Raw genomic sequence first — 16,222 nt, forward strand, 5'->3', positions numbered from 1 at the left:
GGCTGATGTTTATCTTTTTCAGCACACTCAACAGAGAGTAAACAGACTGTTTTATTATGTTGTCTCTACACACATCTGAAAACAGGGAGCCATCTGAGGCAGGGGATTCACTTTACTCTGACTACCTATTGGTTGTTAAATGCCACCTCTACCCATCCTCAGACATGCATGGAGCATAGGGAAGGTCAAGTACCAGTGTGTCAGCATCAGAGACCTTTCAGAAACCTTTTATGAATGAGGGAAAAGTCAGACAGGCTTCCTGACCCTCTGTACCATCAAGGCTTCCTGACCCTCTGTACCATCAAAGTAATGTCTCTGTGTGTGTGTGTGTGCAGAAAAAGCTTTTTGAAGTAGCCAGCAGAGAAAGGGGGCAGATCTTTGACCGGAGGGTCATGTGTGGGACAGAAGCTTTCGACTGTAGCTATGACACACGTGGTCCGTCATCCAAAAACAGAGCAGTACAAACAAGCACGTGGCCCTCGGCAGCTTACACCAGAGATGCATCTTTTAGTAAAACAATGGATTAACACTGCTTTCAAAAGTAAGGAAACGTCACAACAATGACTTCAGCAGGCTGCTGCGCTGTTTGGTTTTCACTGTGTGAATGTACATAACTAAGTATATTTAATCCAGTACTGTTCTGGAGTATGTGTATTTTACATTATCCTTCTAATTCACGATGTTTCAGAGGGAAATGTCGTACTACACTGATCCAACAGGTATAAATACTAGTTCTTTAGCAAATTAACAGCTTACACATAAAATATCAGATCATTTTATAAAATATGATGCATTAAAATCAATTAACTCTTTCAGGCAGCTACAGCGTGAAAATGCTGCTAACACACTATTTGTAAGGCTGGAAGTAATATTCGTACACACTCAGCAAAAGGCTGGAAGTAATATTCGTACACACTTGGTGCATGCTACAGGAACTTCCCCTGTATGCCACCATATACTTCTATCTATTTAAAAGTGAAACTCCACTACAATTGTTTGGCAGCTATAGATTTTACACATGAGAACATACAGTATACTGAGGTGTACTGGATACTTTTAGTACATTTAGTTGGTAATACTTCCTTACTTTAAGATTCTGAATGCGAAATCTTTGCATGCAAGTTTATGTTTATTTAAGGATGTGGTGTGATGAATGTATCAACTCTCACCGCTTCACTGACAGAGCACTGTATCCGTGCACAGATGTTCTCACAGATAATAAACCTGTCTCTTGTTTCTAAAAGTTCCTAACGGGAAACAAAGCACGTCCCTAAATGTTAAGAACACATTGCTCAGTTTATGTCAACACGTCTCTATCATCAGGTGTGAACGGTACCACGCATAAGTTGCGCTCTGTTTGTTATACAACAATAAACTACAGATCGTGAATGAAGTAAAAAAAAAAAGTGCTCTGAACTAAAAGTCAGCGGACCCGATGCAAACTGCACTAACCTGTGACAGGCAGCGATGTCCACTGGAGTTCACGCTGCTCTCCATCCGAGCTCTTCGTCGGACCGGAGGGAGTGGAGCCGGCGCATTTAACCGTGAGACCACGAGGCGTTCAACGACTGTGGGAAATTTAGTACTTCAGAAGGAGAGCACGCGAAGTGGTTTTAACTCAGTCTTCTTCTTCTTCTTCTTTCTGCTGTTCCCGTTAGGGGTCGCCACAGCGAATCATCTGTTTCCGCCTAACTCTATCCTCAGCATCCTCTACTCTCACCCCAATTAACTTTATGTCCTCTTTTAGCACATCCATATATCTCCTCTTTGGCCTTCCTCTTGACCTCTTGCCTGGCAGCTCCATCTCCAACATCCTTCTACCAATATAACCACTATCCCTCCTCTGCACATGTCCAAACCATCTCAATCTGGCCTCTCTGACCTTGTCCCCAAAACAGCCGACCTGAGCTGTCCCTCTGATGTGCTCATTCCTAATCCTGTCCATCCTGGTCACTCCACATTTTCAAGGCCTTTCGTCTGCTTTTGCTGCAGCTGCGTGCCGTTGGATTTCTCAAATGGATCAATTGCACCCAAATTGCTGTTTACTGATGGCATTTTGTGCAGTGCCACACAGTTTAAAGGGGTCTTGAATGCAGCATAGCAATATCCATACAACCAAAGACTTGTAGGGCACATTCAGGGAGCCGTGATGGGAAAAGTCGGAACATAAGTGTTTTTGATACGATGCTCAATTCAGTATACTCTGAAGGCAGCACTAGTACAACGTTACAGTTAAAGCTGGTTTTGACTGCTTTTTCTTTTCCCAGTAAGTTGAGGGCGGTAGAGAGCGACCTGAGACAAGTGGTGGAGTCTGAAGTTGGTTGGTTCTTCTTTGTTTGTAAATAAAATTGGACATCTCTGGTTTGGGATTAATTGTAATTACCAGTTAAGAGTATCAGTTTATTATTAATCACATGATGGTGACGTTTGCTAATTCTGATTAAGGGTGAAACAAATAAAGGAACTAACAACTACACTCAGAAGTGGTTATCTGTACTGTTTTTGGATGCTTAGTCATGTGACAGTTTTGGTATCTGACCTTCACATTTTTAGACGATCAGGTGCTCAGTGGAAAGTTGGCCAAGGCAATGCTCCCTGTTGAATCATACATGACATATGATCTTAGTTCTGAGACCAGTTTCCAGGGGAAGTGTCAGTTGATTTTAAAAAAGCATGAACCGACTAGTTGCATTAAAAGTGCAGCAGCTTCAAAAAAAAGAAGTGCAACAAGTTTTTTTTATTGCATTGCACAGTGTTGTATATGTCCAACCCCTGTTTTAAGAAATGAATATTTTAAAATTATTACATCACATTTAACTATGGAGAGTTTGACGCAGTGGAAAGAGAGATGACAAATGCATCCAGTGACATGAGGAAGTATTCACTCCACTTTCTGCAGCCTTTGTTGTAGATTTATTTTTAAATTGATAAACATTATTTAGGCAGATCAATCCACAATAACCCACAATGACAAAATAAAAATCTTGTTGTTTTTTTGTTTGTTTGTTTAAATTCACTCAAAATCAAATCCTGAAATCTCTTGTATGCATAAGTATTCTGACTGTTTGCTGTGGCACTCCAAGTTTTACTCATGTTTCTAAAGTCCACTTGTAGCAAAGTGGACTTTAGAAAGGCACACACCTGTGCATATTAGCTCCTCTGCAGAGATGTATATCCATACAACTCAGACAACGCTGGGGCGGGTTCAGGACCAGCCTCTGACCCCACAGAATGTCTGCTGGGAGACCTGAAGGTGGACTTCACTTCCAGTCTGACAGAGCTGCAGAGATGTATGAAGTGAGAACCCTGATGCGCACAGCTTGTAGACAGCTGGGACTGGCTATAGCCCCCCCCCTTGCTGGGATAAGCAGGATAGATAAGATGTATGAAGTGCAACAAAGGTTCTGAATGCTCTCTGAAACCACTGTAATAGGCATAGTGTTTCCGTACGTTCTCCACCAGGAGGCGCCAGTGTTCATACAATAGCCTCTGCACAGTGCAGGCAAATACTTTTAGATGGAAACTATGTATATCCCACAATTCATCCTGTATGTCAGGGTAATGAGGGAGGCGGTGATGGCCGCTGCTACCTGGGGAAAAGTTAATAGCTGGACCTGGTCAGTGTTAAATGCATCCAGACTGAAATGTTAGAAATAAAAGTATATTTAATGTGTTTATAAAATGCCTCTTCACGATCATCTTGAACATGAGCAGGTCTAGTTTTCTCAGACTTCATCCATCCATCTGAGTCTTGAACATGATTGAAGGAGCAGGTCTAGTTTTCTCAGACTTCATCCATCCATCTGAGCTCCTCTTCAGTGACAGAAAGAGCCAATCACAGACCAGGAGCTCAGATACGTTATAGTGCTGGTTATACAGCAGCACGTGCCAGCCTTGGACGCCACATCCTTTATGAGCGAGAGACTTTATTTATTAAATTCTAAGCAGGACAAGCAGGCCTGTGTGTGTTCGCTGTGTTAATGAGGTCACACTTCCTTCCCATAACTGCGGAGCGTTTAGCACCTTGAAGTGCTGCTCAGTGAGTCTAATTGTTGCTACAGTCCTGTCCACGTACATGCAGAAGAGACGCTAGGAATTACAGCTCCCACATAGATGAATTATGATTCACTCAGCATAGATTAAGCAGCAAGGGAAACCCCAGCTGTTAGTGTGCGTGGCGTAGTATTTATTGTAGACATGCTGATATTGCTGAACTCTTTCCTGTCTTCCACTTAATTATATTGTAGTGTATTTTATAGTACTGCCCTTTACCATCTTATACTGTCTTCTGAACTCCTGCCCCATAATGACCTTTATTACATTTCAGTAAATTGCACTGTTCTTCACTGTCTTCTGCATTAGTAAATCATCCTGTACTCTACTTCACTGTTTTGTAGCATTTTACTTTACTTTACCCTTTACTGTGGTGTACTGTCCTGTAGTATCCTCAGCGGTGGTGGAAAGTAACTGAGTGCATATACTCAAGTAGTGTACTGAGGTACAGTTTTGAGGTATTTTTACTTGAGTATTTTCATCTTTTGCTACTTCATACTACATTTTAGAGGCAAATATTGTACTTCATACTCCACTACTTTTATTTGCTAACTTTAGTTACTAGTTAATTTTCAAAATCACATTAATAAAATACAGTATTATAAGACTTTATTAATCTGTGGTGGAAAATTCAGAAGCTTCCCAGCGGTACTTCAGTACAGTACAGTATATAAAGTAGTTAGAATTAGCTCCTTCTTTTCTAGCTGCACCATAAACGTGATGTACACAACTAATCCAATGATATGATATACGTACATTAATGTGAAATGTGCCATTCTACATAATGAGTACTTTAGGTATGTTTTGATGCTATTGTTCTTTTTCTTAAGTAACATTTTGAATACACTATATGTACTCGTAACAGTATTTTTACATTTTTGGTATAGCTACTACTCAAGTAAGGGTATCTGAGTACTTCTTCAACCACTGATCCTCAGTATCCCACTGTCCTATATTGTCCTCTAATACCTCGTACTTTACCATGCTTCCCTGTATTGCTGTCCTCTCTCCTGTCCTCCACTGTACTGTGCCAGTGGACCTACTGTACTGTAGTACTTCATGGAGCTGTATGTCCCTTTGCAGAGTAGAACAGTGGGTCTTTAAACAGTCAGATATTATTCCTGGCTCTCAGCCCGTCAGCTACTGGATGTTTTGAAAGCGCTTTGAATTTCAAAACCTCCACTTTGACCTGAGAGGAACCTCTGACACATAAACAGTCATAAATGCTGCTTTTTCTTTAGTAGACGGTTTTAACCATATGTAGATCTGCATCTGAACATGCTGGTGCTGAATGAACTGCAGATATCTACTGTACTACTGTATATGAAGCCTTGAATATGTTGAAGAGCATGACATTTCCTTCACAGTGTATATTGCTCAGGAAAAATGTTCTGAATTCCCCTACAAATTCTTGAGTCTCTTCGTGACGGTGCTGCCATAGTTTAAAATGAACACTACATTTCCCATGAATCCAGTTGATTTGCCTCATCCCCATTGATCATTTTTATCAAGGAAGATAATCTGTTAATAGTGATATTTTCTCTTTTTTTAATTGACCAAAACATTTTTATCCTGTTTGAAAAGAGCAGCCCCCCCTTTGAATTTATTGTAATTAGATTTTCTGACACAACCTGCTGCATGTAGTGCAGCACTTGCTCCAGGTTAAACAACACTGGGCTCATTCATTTGACTGTTCTACCTTCAAACCTGTATTTATTTAGTTCTTCCAAAGAAGTTTTTCATTCAGTGTGCTGCCAGTTAGTCACGCAAAACACCAGTTTCCATCTTCCAAAATAGATTTAATATAGAAAATATCCAAAGAAAATCTCAGAATATGTATTTGAACCCTAATGTTTTAAGTGTTGATCCCGTGTTTTCTCACAGAGGACATTCACTGTTGTCCTTTTTCATCACTTTATACAGTTTTTCGTAATTGATCATTGTCATAATTTTGGCTCTCAGTTAGAGCTTCAATTCAGTCCTGTATTTTTTTAACTTAGGATTTTTAAAGTTGCATGTCTCAAATGCAGTTAATCAGTGATTGCAGCACAGAATATCAAACTGTGGCTCTGTCAGCTGAGCTGATATTACTTTGGCTGTGGGTTTGATAGTGGCTCGATTTCATTTCCTCGGAGAGTCCCCTCTGTAGGTGTTGCCTTTTCAGAATACTGAACTATTTTTGCTAGCAGAACCACAAGAATTCTTTGGGCTTCCCCATGCATTGCACTAAATTTATCACTGAATGTGAGCAGCGGCTAATCCAGGAAAGCTTTCTTCCCCAATCAGTTTCTGTGGAGAATATTAATTTGGATGAGGACTTCATCTTCTTTCATTCTGATGTACGATCACCACTGATTGGCTCTGTAATGTCTGTTAATAAAATCCACATTTTAACACCTGCCACATGAGTTAGAAGGAGGGTTGAAGGCAGACGCCGAGAGCTTGTAATTGTAAAACCTTACTGTTTTGTACAGAGCACCGATACGGGACTGTGGGATGGAGTCAGCTTTTCTTTTTTTTATGAGTTGCCATGGAAACCAGCCCAGCAGCCAACCAGCTGCTGCGACAACCTCCCCCCTTCCTCCCAGCTATCTTTTACACACAGCTGCCCCTCCAACAAATTCATATTGCATACCAGCACATGGATTATCATAAGCCGACTGCTGCGTGTTTCCCAGTAAAAAAAAAATTTTTTTACAAACACTCCCCTTCTACCTGAAAAACACACCTTTGCATTCACTTGAAGTGCAGCGAGCTGATGCATAACTAAACCGCGATGTGGCTGTGCAGCAGAAAGTAGCAGCAGGAAATGAGTCAGCTATCTGAGAACAAAAAAGAACTGCAACATTTAAATGGAAGTAAAGTTTTAATGATAACTCCCAGGTGCAGAATGAGAGAGGAAAAGCTGTTTGGTGTTTAACCACAAAAATACACCGTGTCCACAAATAAAAAGAGACACATGCACACAAATAGGGCATGATAAATGCAAAGCCTTGCATCAAACATCTGGGCAAAGTCCTCACCTTGTGCAATAAGATGCTATAGGAGAACAACTAGTGGTAGAAGAGGAGTGCAGCTGTGTGTTCAACAAAAAGAATGAGGAAAAAACGAATGTATTTAAGGAACATAAATCAGTTACTCCGCTTACTATAAGCAGTATCTCCGTTAAAGCTTAAAGTGAAGCTAATTTTAACAACTTTATGTACATGAATAACTCATTGTGGTCATGTCTGTAGCGCAGTAACTGCTGCTGCCATTTAAATGTAGTCATAGAAAAGGTAAAACAATTTTCTCTGAAATTTAGTAAGTAGAGGTATAAAGCAGTATAAAAAATACATACTGAGTACATCCTAATTATACTAAGTGTGAAGGAAAAAGTACAAGTACCACAAAATTCATGTATACACAGTACTTGGTTAGCTTCCACCAGGGTCTGCATGATACCTTGTAAATATCTGACAAATAGCAGGTACTTCTCCACAAGGTTGCTGTATATTGTTTGGTTTGAAAGTAAGTAAAATAAAAAAATATTAAAAAATCCCCTCAGAGCTGACAAAAGTCTTTTATATTTCAGGTTCAACTTAAATTTTGTAGTAGAAGCAAACTGTGGTCAATACACCGTAGGAACATAAAACAGTGCGGTGACATTTATCTCCACTACTTATTCCTGTATGTGTTTTTAATGGGAAGAACTGTCAGCAGATAAAGTATTTTTATATGAAGCAACGAGGAATATTTCACATTTTTGTTTTTTATATACTGAAACATAGTTTTTCAGTTTTTATTTTGACCTTTTAATTCTTGACAGTGTCTATAAAATTCATCATCAGCTAATTTGATGCTGTCGATCTAATACTGGATAACAGTCCAGGAACAGCTCGACAGACCAGCCCAGCCCAGCCTTGGTCTGTGGTCCATGCTGGTGTGTCTGTGACTCTGAGGTTTTGAATTTCCCTGACACAGGGAGGAAGAGAAGAGCTGTGCTACATCGACCTTCCTTCCAGAGATGGACCCCTGACTGTCAACACAGGCCTGGTCTCACATTACCGACAGCCCTGCCCCTCAGCACCGAGCACACATGCACACAGTGCTAAGCCCCTGTGTGGTGCAGGACGACGTGACATTACGTTGATGTTACGGCCCCAATGAATCACTCTCATTCTTTGGGTCGGTGAGGCTTCAGACATCAGGCTGGTGGAGGTGAAACTGTTGAGGTCCAACCCTCAGAAGCAGTTTTAGGCACAGTACTTTGCTCAGATATTTTCATTTTGGGAGACTTTATAATGTACTTCATTACTTTTCAGAGGAAGATAAATATTTTTTACTCCACTACATTTATCTGACACCATTAGTTGGCGCTTGCTTTGTATTCAGACTTTATTGCATGTGAGACAAACCAATAAAAACAATCTCCACTATGTCAAAAAGCATTTGCTCAGGTGTTGTGTTCTTCACTGTCACGAGTTTAGAAAATACTTTATTAAATATTGAACACATGGTTCCTCCCTTCGTGTTAGCATCTCCACCTCTAAACGTCTCCGCTGGTTTTGTTTCGCTGACGGTTTGAGGCCCAAAGACTTGGATTTAATCAATGTTTAACACCACAAAGCACAGATCAATTAAAAGCCAAAATAATGAATAAGTTCTGTAGAAGAACTTTGCTCTTTCATTTCCCTTTGTTGTTAGAGTGACTGGTTAATCCTTCAACTTACCTGAAATGAGAGAAATCCCCCAAAGTGCTGGAAAACTGGAATTTTTAGTTTGGTTTGGTTTAAATCTGGAGGCTTTTTTTCTGATTTTCATGAAATGAACATTGAATTCGTCAACAGACATTTTCCTGCTAACACTTTTTTTTCACCTGGTTTTTATATAGAAAAACTTTTTGAGTATTTTCCATTTTGGTGTTGTTGCTCTGCCGCTCCTGGTTTGTTTTACACCTTTTGATTAAAAACAGCTGAAGGTGACAACAGTGCTGCTACTGGGAGCAGTGTGATCTCTGATTAAAAATCTGGTGTTGGCTTGTCAGTGTCATCTGCCCCTGACATGAGGGGTATGAGGCAGTGGGATTGACTGCATACTGTATGAATTATATGGATCAATATTACACTAGAGAAATAAGGGAAAACCTCGATCTGGAGTCGATCATTGTGTGTACTATTATCAGAGCTGGCCTTAGCTTTTTGGGGGCCCTAGATGAGGTTTTGCTTTGAGGCCCTTTGCTGCTTAACAACCCAGTAATTTCCACCTTCACAAAACCACTTCAGAAATAGAGAAGAAGTAGTAGTAGTTGCAGAGAGAATGAATAAATGTTGGTGCTACATTTGCATATTAGCTCTTGAGCTAGCATCAGCAGATTTACAATGATGTTTTTATACAGTATGTCAGTGCTGATTAATGTGCTCATGGAAATGTGCTTCACAAAATAAATATTCCTCTGTTGCGGTGTCAGAAGCTGGTCTGAAGGTCGCGGTAGAATCTGCATTTACATTCTGATCATTTTCATGCATTTATTGTCTAGTTTGAGCAGTCATACAAAGTTGAACCGCTTGAATGCGGGTTCAACCTTGGAAATGGGATGAAAATAATACATTCGCAAGAAAAAGTAATGGGAATGTTTCTGCATAAATGTAATCTGAACTTCACCAAAGTCACAAATATCAACAAACACAATACTTCTAAGTTGATAAAACACAGTTGTGATCTTTCATGTCTCTTTTTAAGCACATCCATTAAACACACAAAGCGATGGTGGAAAAAGCAACACCAGGCTTCTGACGTCACTAAATGTCAACTGGAGTTAGGTGTTAGCAAACCTGGAGTCGGGAAGGAACAAAAAGAATGAGGAAAAAACGGATGTATTTAGGACATTCACTGTTGTCCTTTTTCTCCTTCACTCTGCTTGGTCTCTCCGGACCTAGAACGACCTTGACTTATAAAAGCACTGACAGTGTCAGTGTCCTCTTCACAGGTTGATTGGTGTCTTTAAATTGCCCATAGGAGTGCATGTGCGTGTGTCTGGTTGTTTGTCTATGTGTTATCCCTGCGTATGACATATTTAATTTACAGAAGTAAGTACAAAGTCAATCCGTTGTTCTGTTTTATGGCTCAACAGCATTTTCACTCATTGTTTCTTCCTGAGTTGACAGTGATGATGTTAATAAATGATAAAAAACAATGTTGAAATAGCAAAATAAAACTTTATTTTATAGCATTTCCTGTTAAATTATTCAGTGAATTTCCACGTAGGCAGGCTGCTCCGCCAACTCCTAATTATACTTTTTGTTTCTTAGTAAACTCCCTCCCCTGCCACCCACCCGCTGCACTCACACTTCTTTCTTCCCACACCAGTCCTGTTGTTTCCCAGTCTCTGTTTAAAGCAGCAGTTTATTTCCATTTTTATCATTTCATCCATTCTGCCAATGATAACATCAATGAATGCATTACCATTTGAAAGAGAGATGAAGGCTGCAAAAAGAGATGGATTTATACCCTCCCTCTGCTTCCCTCTCACTCGCTCGCCACCTATCTGATGTACAGTGTGCCTCTCTCGGCCCGAGCCAGGCATATGGAAATGGAGCTGTAGCAGATGGGAGGGAGTCCCGCAGGCAGTCCAGATGACTAATGAGTAATGAACAATATAGAGAGGAAACCGCTCTGTCGTATAAACAGAGGTGCGATGTTCAAGATTGGCCACGGTCAGCCCCCGCTAAACACTAATCAATAGTGAATCATGTCTCAGTGTCTAAACCTCATGAGCACAGCATCAATTTGCCTCCATTAGGACGTCTATTAGCTTATCAAAAGCTCAGGGAGCGCATAATTTATGAGGCATGCCTTGCTGTACTCAGACTGAGATCTGTTGATGCAGAGGATACATACATACATCTGTCAGTGCAATTCATTAGAAGTAAAGACAGATTATTCCCAGTGGCAGGACTGTGGGGAAGTTTGTCTGCAGGAGTGGAAACGATCTGTGCAGAGCAGAGGCTTTAAAAATGCTGTGGCACTTTGAATTTCTTTCCTTCTTTTTTAATTCTTGTGGATGCCGGCCAAATGTGGAGGATCACATGGAGACATTTCCAGTGCAGCTACTGAATTATGCAGCTTGATAAGAATCTACTGGGCTGTAAATGTGAGGCATGGCTGTTTGTCCTGCTGCCGTTCTTGACTTGCATTAAAATGTGTAGTGTTTCTAGTTTGATACTTGTGTTGTTTGGAGAAAAAGCGAGGACAGGCTTTCTCTCATACACACACACACACACACACATACACACCCACACACACTCCAGCTGACCTTCGCTGGCTTCCACCAGCTGGAAGGTCAGGACAAAGCACAAAATGCCAAAGTAGTACATCTGCCTAGGCTCAGTTAAATTGGATAAACATCAACATCATAATAGTTTTACATCTCCTGTGAGATTAAAATAAGTTTAAAAACATATCATATTTTAGGTGACAAACTAAAACCTGTTTCCAATTGCTTCGCCCTGATGGCAGATAAAGTGTGAGGAGGCAGAAGCACTAGATGACTGGGTGGACTGCACTCTGGAGCACCTGAGGAAAACCTTAACTGAACATCCTAGAGCACAAAAAGTCACAAATCCTAAATTCCATTGTGCAAAAGAGCTTGCAGATGGGGTGCGGACCAGGTGTCGCGCCTGCAGGAGCGTTCACCTATGAAAGGAAAAACAGAACATATAAAACAACACTGGTTAAGCAGCAGTTCACCTTTGAGCTCAGACTTTTCTAATGTTCCCAGTAGTCAATAATTAACCTCCCAACCCAAACAGTGGTCGTGTTTCTATGAGAAGCTTTTGCAAGTTTTAAGCTTATTTAAAAAATTCCTTCAAAATAAAATCAGCTACATTTATGCAAATATATTTAAAAATATGTGAATAAACCATCAATAATTAACCACTGTTAAACTCCTGTCACCCATATTTAGTTTTTTCTATTGGAGTGGAGTGAGCAGATGAATCCTTTATCAAATGATCAGAATTTTAATATTTTCTAAATAGTTTGTATTAATTTATATAATTTTAAGCATTATTTTAAAAATCTCTGATTTTATATTTGTGTTTTTTCCTTGTCAAATGTTTGTTGTTCCTACTCAGGTTTTTGTTACGCACAAAGCGCAAGGAAACGTCACTACAACGCTGCATTTCTTTTCAGCTCATTCACCGTTATCCCCATTTCGTTGGGTCAAAGCCGTATGCAGACTGAGGAAAGAAGGAAATGACAGTTTTTTAAAATGTATTTATGCAAATATATTATTTTGTATTTGGAGTGTTTTTATATTTGTAATACAAGTGGTTACTTCTGTGCATTTGTTTGTGGCATTGTTTTGTTTTTAATGGAAAATCAGGTGTTTCAGATATATTTAACAGAAAAGAGAGGCCACTTGTTAGTCTGGAGGTGAGACTCCTTAAACTTTACACATTATGTTATTTTGTTTCCACCAAGACTCATCAGCAGAGTAATCACTGTATTTGACCCCCAGCTTTAAAACAGTTTTCTCAGCTCTAAGAAAAGCATACTCTGCTTCTGCAGTTCTCTGCTCACACTTCTAACTCACAGCTCACTGCAACAACTTCACACAGTTTCTATCCTGGGCTACAGGGCACCACATCATACTATGCTCTATACACAAGGCGGGTTGAGAAGGGAACAAGTTGAGAACTGAAACACTGATAAAATCTGAGAGAAGTGAGTAGAACAGCTTGAAGTAACAGCGGAGAGCCGACGGATTGAGTCACATCTTCATTACGTCCGAATGCCCCTCTCATAGTCGAGCCTTTAAACCATGTGTTACCGTGACCTAGATTTCAAGTCTGCAGTGCAAACGATGGTTTGTGTGCATGTGTGTGAAAGGGCTCAGCCTATGGTTAACCATAACCCCCCCAAGACACCCAGTAAAAATTACCCTCACGTTGCTCTTCCCTGTCTCACACACTGTCTTTGTGTAAGCTTTGTCTCGCTGTCCTCAGTGGTTATCTATAAACTAACTCGATTGTGTGTGTGACTTTGTCACGACCTGTTTTCAACATTCACACACATTTGTGTTTGTTTTCTTTCCTGTTGGCCACGGTTGATTACAATCTAAACGTTTTGATTGATTATATGAATTAATGCCGTGGATTGATGAGATTTGGACTCAGTGCTTCGTTCCTGAACACCTCGTCCTGACAGATTTTGTCTTTGTTAGTCACCAGTGCATTTTGCATTGTCTGGTTTTTATTGTGGTTTGTTAATGTAAACATATTGCCCCATTATTTGCTTCAAATTTAATGTTCTAATAGATGATTTTATGAGGTAGTATTTTCTCTACTTATATCTGTCTCTTTTTTCTGTATAGGGGAGGGCTGCAGCTAACAATTATTTTTATTCATTAATTAATTTTCAATTAATTGATCAATTTTAAAGTTTCAGATGTCAGAAAACAGTAAAAAGAAACAGGTGACATCTTCAAATGTTACTCTGTGTGACCAGAAATTTAAAACTTCACTGGGAACATGCGATTCAGTCTGGTCATGGATTGTTTGTTCAGCTGTAGACCTGGTTCATGACTTTTGGAATTGTTGGTTTTACAGAAAAAGACTCCAGCTGCAGCAGTTAGCGGTCAAACATTCTGATTAAATTAAATTAAATTAAAGGTACAATAAAACAAAACAATTTAACACCACTCTATATGTAAAACTTAAGGAGTCACCCATGATGACACACACATGTTCCTTAAACTGTCTCCACATTTCATTAAAACATCTGTTGAGAAACCAAAGCCAAAGGTTTCACTCTAATCTAATGTTTAGTAAAGAACTACTGCACCTATCAAGCTTCTGTGCCTACAAAGGGTCAGTCTAAACGCTTTCTACGTCGCTCTCCTTTCTAACCACCAGACCTCGGCTGACTCGCTCTCCCTCCCCCTCACCCGTCCTCCAGCTCTCTCCTCCTCGCCTCCACCTCCCACCTTTTTCCTCTCAGACTCACCCACAGCAGAGTCTCTGAAGCTCTCTGCAGTTGCTCCAAGACAGTGACCTGATGGCAGCTCTGCTGTGTACCCCGTGCCAAACTGAAGCAGTTAGTGCAGAAAAATTAATCGGTACTTTCAATTTTACTATGAGCTTTTGTGATGTATAAAGCAGCAGTGGAGTCCAGCACACTGTCAGCTACCGTCAGTTTGCAATGGAACTGTTTTGTACAACTGCTCTGCACAACTTTGGCTGCAGTCTGTGATTTTCTGCATTACCCAGAGTGACTCTGACAGCCCACATACTGCAGCGAGGGGGCACGAGCTTGTTCCATTCAGCTGGGGGTTCAGTCTGTAGGAGGAGGGAGCAATAGAAATATTTTCCAGTAAAGAAAAAAAAAGAAACAGTGGCGTACGTATCCAACATGTGATTTGTCTGCATTGCATTCTGGTCATTTCTTTGTGAGAGAGACTGGGGTCTCTGTGTTTACGTCTGGCGTAATGTTGTCTCTGGTGTTTTTCAGATTTTATATTCAGTAGAATTTTACAAAAATCACTTTAAGAATGAGGAACATCAACTAAACAAGCAAGGCTGTTGTTGCTTTTCTGAAAGGACAATCAAGAGAATAATTTATCAATTAATGTAATTAATAAAAAATGAGGAAAACGTCTGCTAAACAGCTTTTTACTGGAGCTTTCATCCACATTTCACATGCTCCTCAGCAGACTGCTAGCTGTTTTCCACCAGACTTGGCTCTAAAAGCTACTGAGAGGACCTTGTGCTAAAAGTGTAAGTCTTGTAGGAGACTCTCTTGCATTAATGCATAATTTTATTTGCAAATTTCTCTTTGCAAATTCAACAGTGAAATAGCACAGAGATTACTGTTATTATAATATGATGTCCAATGTGAGCCAGGTCACTCTCTTCTGCCTTATGTTTGTTTGAGAAGCAAAGTGTTAAATTGTCACATTCTGGGAAAAAGTGGGCAGTTGAGTTGGATTGTGGGCAGGGTAGGCACCTGGTTTCAACTTGGGAAGAAGATGCATGGAGTAAAAAAATGACTATTGTTGGTTCTGTTGTTCCCGTTTTGATCCATTTTACCTTCTTCCAGCAGAGTTACAGGAGTACAGAAGAGAAATATTGTCCATATGTCTGAGTTTAAATGAGCTGTTGATTATTTTTAACCAATTTTTTCATTTGAAATGTATTTTTTAAAGAATTTAACCCACAATATATATTGAACGAAACATGTCAGAGCTGAAAAGTAAACTTGACTGCACTCCCTGAAAGGCAAACTGTCACTTAACTCCCGTAGTTCTTTGGCTTCAAAATTTGGAATTGGCTAATATCAGCTATAAGAAGGTTCCAGGTTCGGGCCCCGGCCGACCCGGGGCCTTTCTGTGTGAAGTCCGCATGTTCTCCCCGTGCTTGCGTGGGTTCTCTCCGGGTACTCTGGCTTCCTCCCTTAGTCCAAGGACATGCAGCTTAGGTTGACTGGTGGCTCTAAATTGGAGTGTGTGGTTGTTTGTCTACATGTCAGCCCTGTGACAGACCGGCAACCTGTCCAGGGTGGACCCCGTCTCTGGCCCAGTGTCAGCTGGGATTGGCTCCAGCCCCCCGTGACCCTATTCAGGAATAAGTCATATAGATAATGGATGGATAATATCAGCCGTACAGTATACTGCCACTGGCAGCATAGGGCTGTTTATGATGTGATGTGAAGTTTTCTGATTAGCTGGTTTCTCACAGGAATCAGAAAAATGGTCCAAAATCAAAGATGGGTCATAAGTATGTGCTCAAATGTCGCTAACTGATGCCTCCTTTAATTCCAGCTTTGATCGGACAGAGTTTGACAACATGACTGACAGTATGTCTCATCTCCTGTTATTATTGTTGAGCCGTTACATCTGTGACTGAAACTATTAAAACCACAGCAGCTGTATATTAAACATACTGTCTTAAATTCCCTGTCTGCTCTGGTTACAGGCCTCCCTTAAAGCCCGACGTCTGTTTACTCCTCTGCTGTCATGACTTAGTTTGTATTCACAAACAACAGGAGGAAAATCAGGCAAATCGGACGTTTGATATGAGGTTGCCAGGCAACAGTATAAGGTAGCAGCTTCTCAGAGTGACTCAATAAAGTGTCAGATTTGGGGAAGCAGTGTGAGAGAGAGAGAGAAAGCTGTTAAATTAATTCAGCT

The 16,222-nt window shown here is 40.4% G+C and overlaps 1 protein-coding gene across 1 annotated transcript in view; it reads right to left on the reverse strand.

Annotated features, from left to right (window-relative positions):
- Positions 1–1,614, reverse strand: part of prkcq (protein kinase C, theta) — a 22,254-nt gene extending 20,640 nt beyond the window's left edge. Inside the window, exon 1 of the mRNA XM_020613321.1 lies at positions 1,453–1,614. The gene's annotated coding sequence lies outside the window, so the exon portion shown is untranslated. The remainder of the gene's footprint in view (positions 1–1,452) is intronic.
- Between the last annotated feature and the right edge of the window lie 14,608 nt (positions 1,615–16,222).

Source organism: Monopterus albus, unplaced genomic scaffold, assembly GCF_001952655.1.
Source record: "Monopterus albus unplaced genomic scaffold, M_albus_1.0 scaffold132.1, whole genome shotgun sequence".
Lineage (NCBI taxonomy): Eukaryota > Metazoa > Chordata > Actinopteri > Synbranchiformes > Synbranchidae > Monopterus > Monopterus albus.